Source organism: Oreochromis niloticus, linkage group LG17 (genome assembly GCF_001858045.2).
Source record: "Oreochromis niloticus isolate F11D_XX linkage group LG17, O_niloticus_UMD_NMBU, whole genome shotgun sequence".
NCBI classification, from domain to species: domain Eukaryota; kingdom Metazoa; phylum Chordata; class Actinopteri; order Cichliformes; family Cichlidae; genus Oreochromis; species Oreochromis niloticus.
Genome location: NC_031981.2, coordinates 31,059,639 through 31,072,319, shown reverse-complemented (window position 1 = coordinate 31,072,319; position 12,681 = coordinate 31,059,639). Strand labels below are relative to the sequence as shown.

General features: G+C 37.0%; 1 long non-coding RNA gene across 2 annotated transcripts in view; it reads left to right on the top strand.

The window, feature by feature from the left end:
* The window catches only part of LOC112842670 (uncharacterized), a 32,367-nt gene that overhangs the window by 12,674 nt on the left and 7,012 nt on the right, over window positions 1-12,681 (top strand). The window lies entirely within an intron of this gene.

The window sequence follows — 12,681 nt, the reverse complement described above, 5'->3', positions numbered from 1 at the left end:
AGCCTCATTGGCTGCACAGTCCAGGGTGGCAGTGAGGTTATTTGGTGGGCAGGGAGCTGAAATGACACAAGTGGGCCATTATCAATCAGAAAGAAACAAAACAGTATTTAACTTTGAATAAAATAACAGAAATGTGCAAATATGACTGTGACATTTTAGTCATTAATGCTAACTCAGAAAAAAGATGCACATCTTGGCAACTTTTACATAAAGTAACTAAATGAGCATCTTCACTAGAGGTTACCTGTCAGTATGGTGACCATGTCACTCTCAGAGCTGTTGCACATGAAGTTGGAGGCAATAACATAGACTTTGTAGCTGGTGCTGCACTTCAAGCCACTGATCGTACAGAACATATCCATGGAGTTGCAGCTATGAATGACCCCATTGCTGTCCTTTGCCATTGCAACATAGAAAAGTGCTGCGTTGCTCATCCCCCAGCTCACATAGATGGAGTCTTTTGCACAATTTCTCTCTGCTGAGATGATCTGGGGAGTGCATGGGACTGAGGTAGAAAGCAAGCAAATTAATAATAATACCAACCTGGAACACTTTCACAGTACTAGAATTAAGTAAATGATCTATTTTTAGTTATTTTGATTGCAAATACATCTACAGATTTCTTTTAATTACTCTTCAACTTTATAAAAGGCTTGAAAATTCTAGTCAAAATTTCCTACAGTTTCAGGTCATGTCTTTTATAGTTTTTTTTAACAAACCAACAGTCCAAAACTTTTAAGATAATCAATTAAATTATACAGCAAGACATTAAAAAAACATTGTTCTTTGGAAATAGAATTAGTACTTGCTTGTTTATTGGCTATATTCATATATATCCAGTGGCAAAATGTAACAAAGACATGTAATATAATATTCATAATAATGTTGTCACTTGCAGTTAATCATTTGTCAAGCTTAGAATGAATCTTGCATAGCTGTGTAGGAATGGGTCATCCGCCATAGACTGCATCATGTTGTGCTGCCATGTTTTGCTATAACCAAACACTGAGCCTAGATTGAACCACCTGTGTAAACGTTACTACCACCATAGGTTCTCTTACATGCTTGGTAAGGTTCAGGTATTCAGTTAGCTGCAATCTGCAACCTAAATGCAAGATACCACTAAATACTACACACTGATTCTTTAGTAAGTAAATTGTGAGCCATACCTTTTTATTATTATTATCATACTTTAATATGTAAACAGCAGAATTTGCAGTAATGCAACTTAGAGTAATGTAGATACAATACAGATTACCCTGTTGCATAAAAAATTTTGGCTTAATTAATCCAATGCTATTAAAAAATAAACATTTAATTAATCAAAATATGCAAATATGTAAATATAACACTGAGATTTGGTTGGTTGGCATACTAAATATGTTTTACTGATAAAATCTTAGTTATCATTTAGATTAGTATAAACTAATTAACCTATGAGAACCTGTGTCACTGCCCCTTTACACACTGAGGAAAGTCATGTTCAAGTTTTAACATGGACTCTATTATAGTTTTCCTGGCAGTAAAAATGTGTCTGTGCTCTTTTGGGTTAATGGATGAATGCAAATGCAGATGTCTGAGGCTCTAACATGTGTTCCTCACTTGTCTCAGCCGGTAACCCCAGCATTGTTGGACTGGGACAGTCATTGTCAAAAGCTCTGATGGTGACGGTCAGATGGTCTCCACACTTGACGCCCTCCATAACACAGCTGTTGGACACTGAGCTGCAGTTGTAGCTGCTGTTTTTGTAGTTGCCCACAGCTTCCACGGTGTAGTACAGTGCCCCCTCAGCATTGTCCCACTTGCTGAGCAAACTGTCAACCCTGCAGTCGGTTGCTGTTTGCAGATTCTGCGGAATGCAGGGTGCTGGAAAGAGTGGAAATAAAGAATTGCATAAATGTACTAAAATGTTCTCATTTATAAACGAGAAGCTGAACACAACTGATAAACAATTGTAAAATGGATTCATCACATTCATCACAGAGAGCTTATATGAGAACTCACTTCAGTTTCTCTCAGAACCAGGAATACTTTAAATTTGCTGTTCAAAAACTGCTACAATTTGGAATGTTACAAATATAATCATTTGCAGATCAAAGACTATTTAAATAGTTAGCCCCAGTGAGATAAATTTGTCAAATCATTCACTAGAAAAGGTGACATTAGTTACCCAAAATTATGTTGCAGATTTATTGAAATCATACCTGTGTGAATGCCAACAGTAGAGCTGAAGCTGCTTGAGCAACTCCCTGACACAGATTGAACTGTGAAGGAGTAGTACCGTCCACAGAATGTATTTGTGAAATAACAATTGTTTTCTTGAGTCATGCATGTCTTGACCATTCCCTGGATGCAAAGAACAATATTTAATATTTAGCCAGTGCTAATTTACAGGTTCTAGTTTATCACAAAGGTCAACATTTGAGGAAAAATTTTTAGGTTTCTGTTGATTTGACCACTTTAAGATAATGTGTATGTCAAGACTCTTAAAAACTTTCTTTTTGAAATCCAACTTCTATGATTCTGTTTTCTACTTAGGTAGATAAAGTCTTGGGAATTTGAAGATATCAGAACAACAGTGTTAAACAAGCAAAAATTAAGGAGCTAGTTTAAGAAACTGGCTGGAAATGTTCAAACAGGCTATTTAGTTCTGCATGAAATCTGCCTACCAGAATTTCTGAAGCTTAATAAATAAATCTTCTCATTAATTTTTCAGCGAGATGTTTTTATTGGCTGAAAAAAGGTTGTGCAATTAAACCAATTTTGATAAAAATAACCCATTGTAAATCTAAAATATAATACCTTGGAGTCGACTGCCCTGGCTATGTAGCGGTCTACTTTGTTTGTCTGATTCCACGAAAAAATGATGACATCACTGTTGCAATCCCGCAACAACATCGGGTTGGCTGGAGGACAAGGGGCTTGATGGGAAGACATAGAGTCATTTTAAAAATAACACATCACAGACATGACATATATGCTGTATATAAAGGATGGATGGTAGATGCATCTATGGATGGATAGCAGGAGAGGTAAAAACAAACAAACAAAGCTAGTTGGATTAAATATCCTCATCAAAGGTGAACTTCTCAAATCTCTGTTCAGGTTAAAACGCCCTGATACTAAAGATTGTGCTCCAGTGTTGCTTTTCATTGTATAATGTTTCAGGTTTCACTTAAACACAGGCTCATTCTTAACTGGCTGAACACAACACAATATGATATAGACAGCAAATCTCAAAAGGAGACCCAGTTTTCAAAGGAGACGCCTAGTGATCACTAAAACAAGTGTGTGAACTTGGAATGAAAAACTTGTAAACAAGTATTCCCATGAGGCGCAAGACCAATGTGACACCAGTAATCTGTATCCTGAGGTAAAAACAAGTGGGTGTAATATACTTGGAAAAAGCCCTCTTCTTAAATTTGACATCAATCCTTGTCTTAAAATTAATTTGTAGCTGATTGGTGGAGATTGTTATTGTTATTATTTTTCTTTGCCCTTTCCAAGGATTTGTGCTTTTTAAAAAGGGGTTATATCACTTGATTGACTTAAGGATTCATTGTCCCGTATTAAATATCTGCATGGTTGACATGTTAGAGCTGCTTGTCATGAAATCATATTCAGCAGCATCCAAGTCACGACAACTTAGCCAAGCACAATGTGACCCATTGGGTGGGGCTGAACACGCACTCTCAGCCCACGATCCCCGACTGAATGGAGGGATATGTGAGACGAAAAGATTAACTGCCTGCCCAAAATAGACAATAAAGTACTGACATCCAGTTGACTGTTGCTGGAGGGCCGAATTACTTCCTATATGGAAAATATTTACCAGTAGAAATTATGCAATAGATAAAAACAAATGCTAGTTATGAATCGTCTCTCCAGATAAAGATGTTCAGTGTTTCAATGTCTAATCTAAAGGAGCATTACACACATTTTACATGCTTGTGTAACACTTTAAGGCTTGCTGCTGATCTTATGAAAAGAGTTGCATATTGTCTCCAGTAGTTCAAGAGCAGCTTTCTGAAAGTCTGACATTTATAACAGAAGTTCCCTTACAAGGTAGAAGCTTGAAATACGTGACCACTTACTAGGCAGTGAGTGTCTCGCTGCCCCTTATGCTTGATTTGTAGACCATTATACCTAATTTGTGGGACATCAATGTAGAATCACTGCTTTACATTTCTTTGTTAAAACAAACTCTTTTATATTTCTTCTTCATCATTTTTAGCCCCTCTTCAGATTGACTTCTTTATTCTAAAACTTAAAAGTAAAATGCCAGATTTTTCAATACCAAACCTATACGTATATTTGGAATATCAGCTGTCAGATTCTTCCTCATTTAAAACAAGATGGATTATTTCAGCTTTTAGAGCTGAAGAAGGAAACAATCCCGCTGTAAACAAAGGCTCAGCTGGTTGGGTATGCTGCTAACACACTTCACAAAAACCCTGATATAAATGGACTTTAGAAGAAACCACATTGCTTTTTTTTCTTTGTGTGTGTGTGTTTATTCGGTGTCTCACCAGTATTAAAGGTGGCTGAGGTGTTGTTGATTAAGTTCTTGCAGTTCTCTGACATGGGCGTCACATACACCTTGTATTCCTGACCACAGCTCAGTCCTTTAATCGGACAGTTGGTGCTTTGGCTGGTGCATTCCAGCTGTGTGCCATTACTGCCAACTGCCACGGCCCTGTAGGACGTGGCCCCCGAAACAGCCGGCCAAGACACGGTGACAGAGTTAGCGGTACAGCTGTAGTCCACTGATACCGATGAAACAGGTGTCAGCTCTGCAAGCAACACGGTAATATAATTTTATTTCAGAAAATTGTATCATTTCACTGATGTTTGATGGTACATTGCCTCTAATCTGTATTTGAAGGGAATCCTCATATCAAATATTAGACTGCTATAAAACCCAAATAATCTTCTCACATGTCTCTTTTCCCATCAGGCTCAACCTAACCTAACAAACAGGTTTTCAGAACATCTGAATTTTCCTTGAGGATCATATTCTAAGTGTCTGAAAGGGACGCCTCAGAGAGAATGGCTGACCTAGATCCTAATCACCAAGTTATTGATATTGTGTGGCTCTGCAGACTCACTGTTGGTGGTGTATGTGTAGTCCGTGGGCTCGCTCAGCACCAAGAACATGCTGTATGAGGACACTGATATCAGATAGGTGGAGCATGGGAGGATGCCTGGAACATTCAGCTTGGTGTCTGAGACATTGTATAAAGAGGGTTGGCTGTTGGGATCATCTAGATTGCGAATCCTGACATGGTATATAAGGACCGTATTCACCGGCTCCCACGTTATTCTTGCTGTAACCTGGCTAGTCTGCGTTGCAGCAATACCCACTGGAGGCTGCACCACTGAAAAGAGAGTGGGATAAATTCAGATATGAATACTCTTAAACAGTTGACACAAATCAGTGAAATACACAAGTTTTCTACACAAGTTTATAATTCTTAGAGACCTTTGATTTAAAAGGGTCAAGCTACCATTTATAAATGCATACAGTCACATTTAAAGGATCAGTTCATGTGTTTTCTAGTTCACTTAAAGAAAGGTGCATAGCTTTAATCTAAATTTTCACTTTCTAGACATTTATTTTGAAATATCTGCTCCTGAACCCCTGAAAAGAAGAATGTTCTCTTTTTTTAAATTTACCAAACATTTGCAAGAGTTACCTGTTTTTCAGAGAGCGACTATAAAATACCCATCCACCCTAAAACACTTCTACATTCTAATTGAAGTTGGTCACTTACAGGTTGTGATGGTTTTCACTTTGCTTCTGCTTCCCAGGCCTGCCTGGTTAACTGTGTAGACATAACAGTCATAGTTGGAGGAATGCTGCAGTTTCGTTACCACAGCTGTGGTGTTGGTGTATGTAAAGTTCATCATGGTTCCGGTGGCCTGAGAGTACACCTCTAGATAGTATTTCTGTGCTGAAGGCACTGTTGTCCATGTTACTTTGATTGAAGTACTTGATAGTGCTTGCCCTTCAACTATCTGTGATGTGTCAGGGACTGGTGGGAAAGAGCAGGGGAGACTATTTCACATAACCTCCTAAAGGAAGTCTGCAGTCCACATAAAAAAAAAACGACAGTATTCTCAATGATGATCAATCAGTGTTGTTATAAAAATGCTGAACTTACCTGTGGAAGCCAGAGTGGAATTAACACACACCACACTGAAGAAGACAAAAGCTTTAACAGTCACATTATACTCAGTTCCTGGTTTTAGACCAAAGATGTTCTTCTCAGTCTGGTATCCGAATGTGGACGTTATAATTGGTGCAGACTGTGGAGAGTTTTTCTCCCGAAGGTCCAAAACATAGCTGCTTGTTCCAGGATATTCCTTCCATTTTACCAAAATTGATGAGGCACTTGATGGACTTGCTGACAAGATGTTGCATCCTGAAAGAAATGGAAATGCACTGCAATAAACTTTGACATTAAAGGTTACACAGAAACAAATAATACAGCCACATGAGCGTATATGTCACACTGAACAGAAGCCAGTGTGACATCTTGAGCTTTAATGATATTTTCTATTGTATTATATTCTAGTCATTATCATGGTCATCAGTTTAAAAATGACCAAATTATGCTCATACATAGCTCTTTAGACCTGCATAGTCATGCAAATTTCTCCATTTTCTTACCTTCTGCACTATGAAGTATCTGTAAATTAAAAAAATGAAAAATCATACAACTGTTTCAGTCTTACAGATTTTAACATAAAAAGTTATATTTATCCGAGTTAGACTTACCAAAGCTAAAGAAAAGCATATGGCTCCCAACAATCCCATCTTTGACACAGAGAGCGGGATTAAAATTACTTTACTATACAAGGGAGTCAAATGCAAAAGGTGTGCTGGATTCTTTTGAGCTTTAACTCAGTATGCCTGAGAACCAATCAGTATTCCCCAAATAGAGGGCAGGCTGTCCCTCCAACAGCCCCAGGCAGCATAAGCTGCCTTGGGAACACAGCATGAGGGAGGGATGGAGGGCGGGATGGAAAAATGGATGAGAGTTTACCTGAAATGAGGATGACAGGAAGGTCATCACCCTCTCTCACTTCCTCTCTCTTTTTTCCCTCTTGCTCAGTCTATCAGCAGCCATAACCTCGATCAAGGCATTTTCCTTGCTGTCTATTTGTAGTATCTATTATTTTGTTTTTATTATTTGCAATATCAAACAGTCTTTTTGTTGTTCAAAATCATTGATAAGAATTAATTTACTGTATGACATTGTGGCAAGTCTTCTGTTTTTGAAACTACTAAAAACAAAAGATTAGTTTTAGGATCTCTCAGTTCAGCCATGTTTATTAAATCACAAGAGAAAAAATATTAATTCATCCACATAAGTCATATGTCACATGTTAACACAGCATTGTTGTACCTAATATTTGGAGCCGTAGTTTACGACATAATGTTACTGAAACATTAAGCCTTACTGCTCATTAACCCAAGCATGATTTATTCATTTGTTCAGTTTTTTTTCTTTTCTGTCGAAGTTACTGAATGTTTACACATCTTTATTCATTTAGTGGTGTCTTTTTCTTCAAGAAACAATACATGAGAGCGCGGTAAATGACCTGAACTTGGGAGGGGCTGCTTAAGCAAAGAAAAGAAATGCACCTGAAACGAAAGTCAGGAATGTAAACTTGTGAACTGGGACTTCATCTAGATGGGAGGAACTTCCTAACACATTATGCTTAGAGCTTTTACTAACTTGAGTCATTCATAAACTGAATTTTTGCAGGTGTTTAGTACAAACAAAAAGTGAAGCTGATTCCTTCCTAGATATCTTAATCCCAGAGCTGACATTATGTAGGCTACATGCTGGGCTGAAAAAGATCTTTGTCACAGTAGAATAAAGGCCTATGGTTCCTCATCGTGTATTACAAAAAAGGAAGTCAGTGTGAAAATGGATATGGGCTAGAATACTGTGAGGAAACTTTAGCTGTGTTTAGGCAAAAGAGCAATTATGAACAAATGATGTGAACGTCTTGATATTTTATCTGTGATATTGTCCTGAGGTAGACAATATGACAGGTCGTGGTTAAGGATCCTGTGTTGCAACTTCCCAAAAATCGGCCTCCATAAAATGACATTACAACACAGAAAGGTTGGGTTGTTTCTGCCTCTGGCTTCTCACCAAGCGGTAATCTCCAGTGGTTAAAAATGAATCCATTGACCAGATAACAAAAACTGCAGATCCTTGAATGGCCACTTGAGTTTAAAAGCAAGTCAATGCTAATTCACGCCCATGTTAAAATGCACAACTTTAGAACAGAAATAAAAACGTTTACAGTCTGATGCTAGAAATGTCTTTTCTCTTCGCTCCAAAACAGTAGCCCACAAAGCAACTTCTGACATCACAACAGCTACGCTCATCTTTATATAAAGTTGGCTTTACACTAATAATAATAATAATAATAATGGATTGCATTTATATAGTGCTTTTCTAGGCACCCAAAGTGCTTCACAATTCCACTATTCATTCACTTTCACATTCACACACTGGTGCAGGCAAACCACAGTTGTAGCCACAGCTGCCCTGGTGCAGACTGACAGAAGCGAGGCTGCCATATCGCGCCATCGGCCCCTCTGGCCAACACCAGTAGGCGGTAGGGTAAAGTGTTTAAAAGTCTTTAAAACACACATTATGTGAAAAAGAGAAATCTTTCTTTCAGACAGACATTTCATTTTCTCAGTTTCTACAAATATGAAGGCCGTCTGTCAGAATTGGCATCTGGCACTGCTTCTTCTGCAGAAAATAACAGTATCTCTTTACAATATAAAACACTTTATTGAGCAATAGTGTATAAAACACTGTAGTTACACAAATAAGCAAGCGCCTATCTGGTGACGTGAGTCATATTAAAGTGAGACATTGCTTTGTTGATACAAGTATAAGTGAAAATGGTGCAGATGATGTTGAAGGAAATACTGCTTTTAATCAAGTAATATTAGAGTTTAAGGTAGTTATCATAACAATTTATTCAGTATAACATACAGTGTACCTAGACAATATAATAGTGGTTATATTAGTTATGTTATGCACGTACTAAAATAAAAATATATATAAAAAATTCACACTGCTTGTGCTCAGTTAGTGCGTAATTGCATTTTTTCATAATTTATCGTGTTATCTCTGCATGATGGTGAAAACAATAATAATAATAAATTATTATGTTAATCAATAACAGTTCATTTTTCTTTCATTTCAGGTCCTTATGCTCACTGCTAGGTGTTAACATGTCATCCCAGCACCTTAACCAACTCATGTTTAAATAATAGTCACATTTCTCTACATTTTTGTCAAAAATAATGTCTAAAGCAAGAACATAAGAACATGTTGACAAGAAATTAACCATAACTATGTGCAGATAATAATACTGGAGAAATGCTGTGAATCAAAAGAAGAAACTTAGAATAATGCTTTTAAAATTCTCATCACTGAAGGATTTGTAATCATTCTTGTAGAGTAAGAGTAGAGTTTAAGTATTTTCTGCAAAATAAGTGATGAAAGCTGTTGACTTTTTGTAATAAATGAAAAGAGATAAACTTGATAAATACAACCTGTAAGGATGAAATGTAATCATTTGTAAATTGCACAATGGAAGGGACATAGCAGAAGAAGCTGTAGAACCACTGCCCTACTACGATGAAGGTCATTGTTCAGACATCCGTTGGAAGTTTCACAGCATTATGGAAATATGTTTTTCAGTCTAGTACTTTCTTCAGGTATTCATCCACAGTTTAATTACACTGCACCTAATACAGGAAATGCCACACTTTGGCACAATGTAAGACACACAGGCATACTTTAATGAACAATATAGAAGAGAGAGGCATGCTTTTCCACTCTCAAAATGTAGTTCTTTCTGATGTGAAAGTTAGATGAAAAGTTGTTGTAATCATTGACACCACTTTTACTTTACTGACAGAATAAACTCAAATGTTAAGTACATCCATACTTGAAAATAAAAGAAGTTCCTAAATAGGTTCTGGGATGCTTTTTAAGAAGGTTGCTACGTGGCAGGATTTGTTTCTAGAAAGACTTTGGTTGCAGTTGAGCAGAATTGAAAGTGAAGATGGTCTTTAGCAACAGTTGCCAAGTTCGAGCTTTATACTGACAAAGGGTTGGAAAACTGCCACGGTGGCTCATGTAACAACTGCTTCCATACATCATGGAAAACTTCTTGTTAAATTCACAAAGAGCAGTAAATGTTAAAGCCACAGAAGCAACACAGGTCAGCTGAGCAACGCCTGTAAACGAAGAAAAATCTACGGGAGCTCACAAATGTAACGATTACTTGAATTATTCCTGAGTAACTTCCCGTTTGCAGCCCTGCACTGGAACTCAGGGTTCCCCTGACTACTAAATGTCTCTTTAACCTCTGGAGACATGATCTGATGAAATGTTATACTGTGACAAAATATGGTTTCACGGTCACCATCATGACATGAAGTCAGCCTAGGTTGAGAAAGCCTCAACAGGTTTGAGGACACACAGAAAAAAATTTCCCTTCATGTTTTGAGAGCTTTGAGAAATACATGTTAATGTGGTGGGGTTTTTTATTATGTGCGTGCTTTTTGCAAGGAAATTATACAACAAATATCCTATAATAATCTCAATTTGGTGTTCGTTACATAAGCTGCTAAGATCTAGGTGTCTCGACAAAATGCCTTTTGCCAGAGTCATGGCTCATGTTTTACCATTCAATGCCAACTATTCACTACAGAGAGTTACAGTTTCCTTACTGATAACCAGCACTGTTCACAGTACACTGAACATAATACCAGAGCCATTTGTGATTTCAAAGACTTCAGCCAAGTGAAACTTGCGCTATCAAAAAGTCCATGGCAACCAATGTTTCTGGTAGGAGCGCCCTTCAAAGCTGCAGCTGTCTTATGTAAAGGCACGTTATTGGGTGTTTAATTAATCTGAGCTCTCTTCTCTGTGTGTTCTTCTGCAATAATGGTTATTAATATGTTAACACCATAATATGGAACTGCAGCAATGAATTTCTTCTAACTCACTGTAGTTGTGGGTTTAACATTAAATATAGCTTCCCTCAGTGTTCAAGTTAGTCTGCATACTGATGACGTTCAGCTTTACATTTCCGGTAATTGCCTCTCTGCTGGAAACAAAAATCTTTAACAGAAATAAGAGATGTTCTAATAATGAGTAATTTTCCAGTCATTGGTATTTGGTAGAAAGAAGGAATGATGTGTATTAACAAATGAGAGGTAATCATTTTGGCTTCCAGTTTGAGTGAATTTGGTACTGAGTAAAGGCATGAATAGCAGTTTTGTTAAAGAACTTTAATTCAGTTTTATTAGAAATAGATTCACTATTGATGTTGAATAAACAGAATACAACATGTTGTCACTGAGAAGATATTTCCATAAAATTACACACAAACTAATTATTTACTCTCAAATGCAAATTGATGCTGGAAACCACCTACCTGCAGTAGGCTCATTTTTACACACATGCTGCACAAAGTGTCACAAATTTAATTCTCATAATCATAAATAGCACAAAGAGAATTCAAAGCAAACAGGCAGATCAGGAAAAGATTCACAGAGCGGTGTCTTCATTACCACTTCATCAGCAACATACCTCCTGCCTGGGTTTAAACTTTGAAAAATTTTATTTTATTGGTTACTTCTTACAGTGAAGAGGTCTCTCCCATGTTCACAAGCAGTTGCTACAGCAGGTAGCTACACCTGTGTGATTAGGCAGAGTTTTACACCACATGCCCTTTCTGACATATTTTGAGCAGAACACAGAGAAAGAACTGCTGTTACACTACGATCTCTGCTTGGTTTTTCATTCGACACATGAAAATCATTTAACAAAACCATTTCTCATTTTCTCGCTCCATGACTGATTCCTGGTTGACATTTGTTCCTTTAGGAGCACGACTTTCTTCCTGTGGTGTGGTAGCGTATGATGAATATGTTGTGTAATATCTTCTGTGGAAGCAAAACATCAAGACACATCAACACCATATTCAGTTTGCAGTATTTTTAGTTTTTTTGTTCCTTTATTGAAAGACACTCATGTGCACATATAGGTACACATGTCAGTGTGGCCAACACACAATTACAAACTGTGTTGCAATTTATTGTATGTAATTTGTATCTTTTCATCATTGTGCAAAAAAAAATTACAAAACAAAACATGGCAGAAAGTTTCAGATACTAGCTAAAATTATTTGCTTAAATTTTAAAAAGCAGTCTCTGTCTTCACCAAATGGGTTTTTTCTGTTTATTCAAGCACAAAGCTCCATGTCAGATATAATACATTCACTTACAATATGCTTTTCTCTTCTTTAAATCACTGCGGAGGAGAAGAGTGAAGTGATTTAAAAAATAATACCATAATGCTATTAAAGTGTGATTTTAATAATTTCCCTTAAGGGTGCTAAGTAGTGTTGATCTGTATTAAGTCTGTGCATAATAGCACCGTTCTAGCATAAAGGGACAGCTGGCTTTTCTTTTATGAGGTATTCTTTTATGAATAGCTTTTTAGTCACTCAAGTTATCAGCTCATTGTGGATGTATTTGATGTATTTAAATGTGTTTATAAATACTGTAGTTTTGTGTGAATTTATGGATGTGGGCACTGACCCCTGATAAAAATGTTGAAC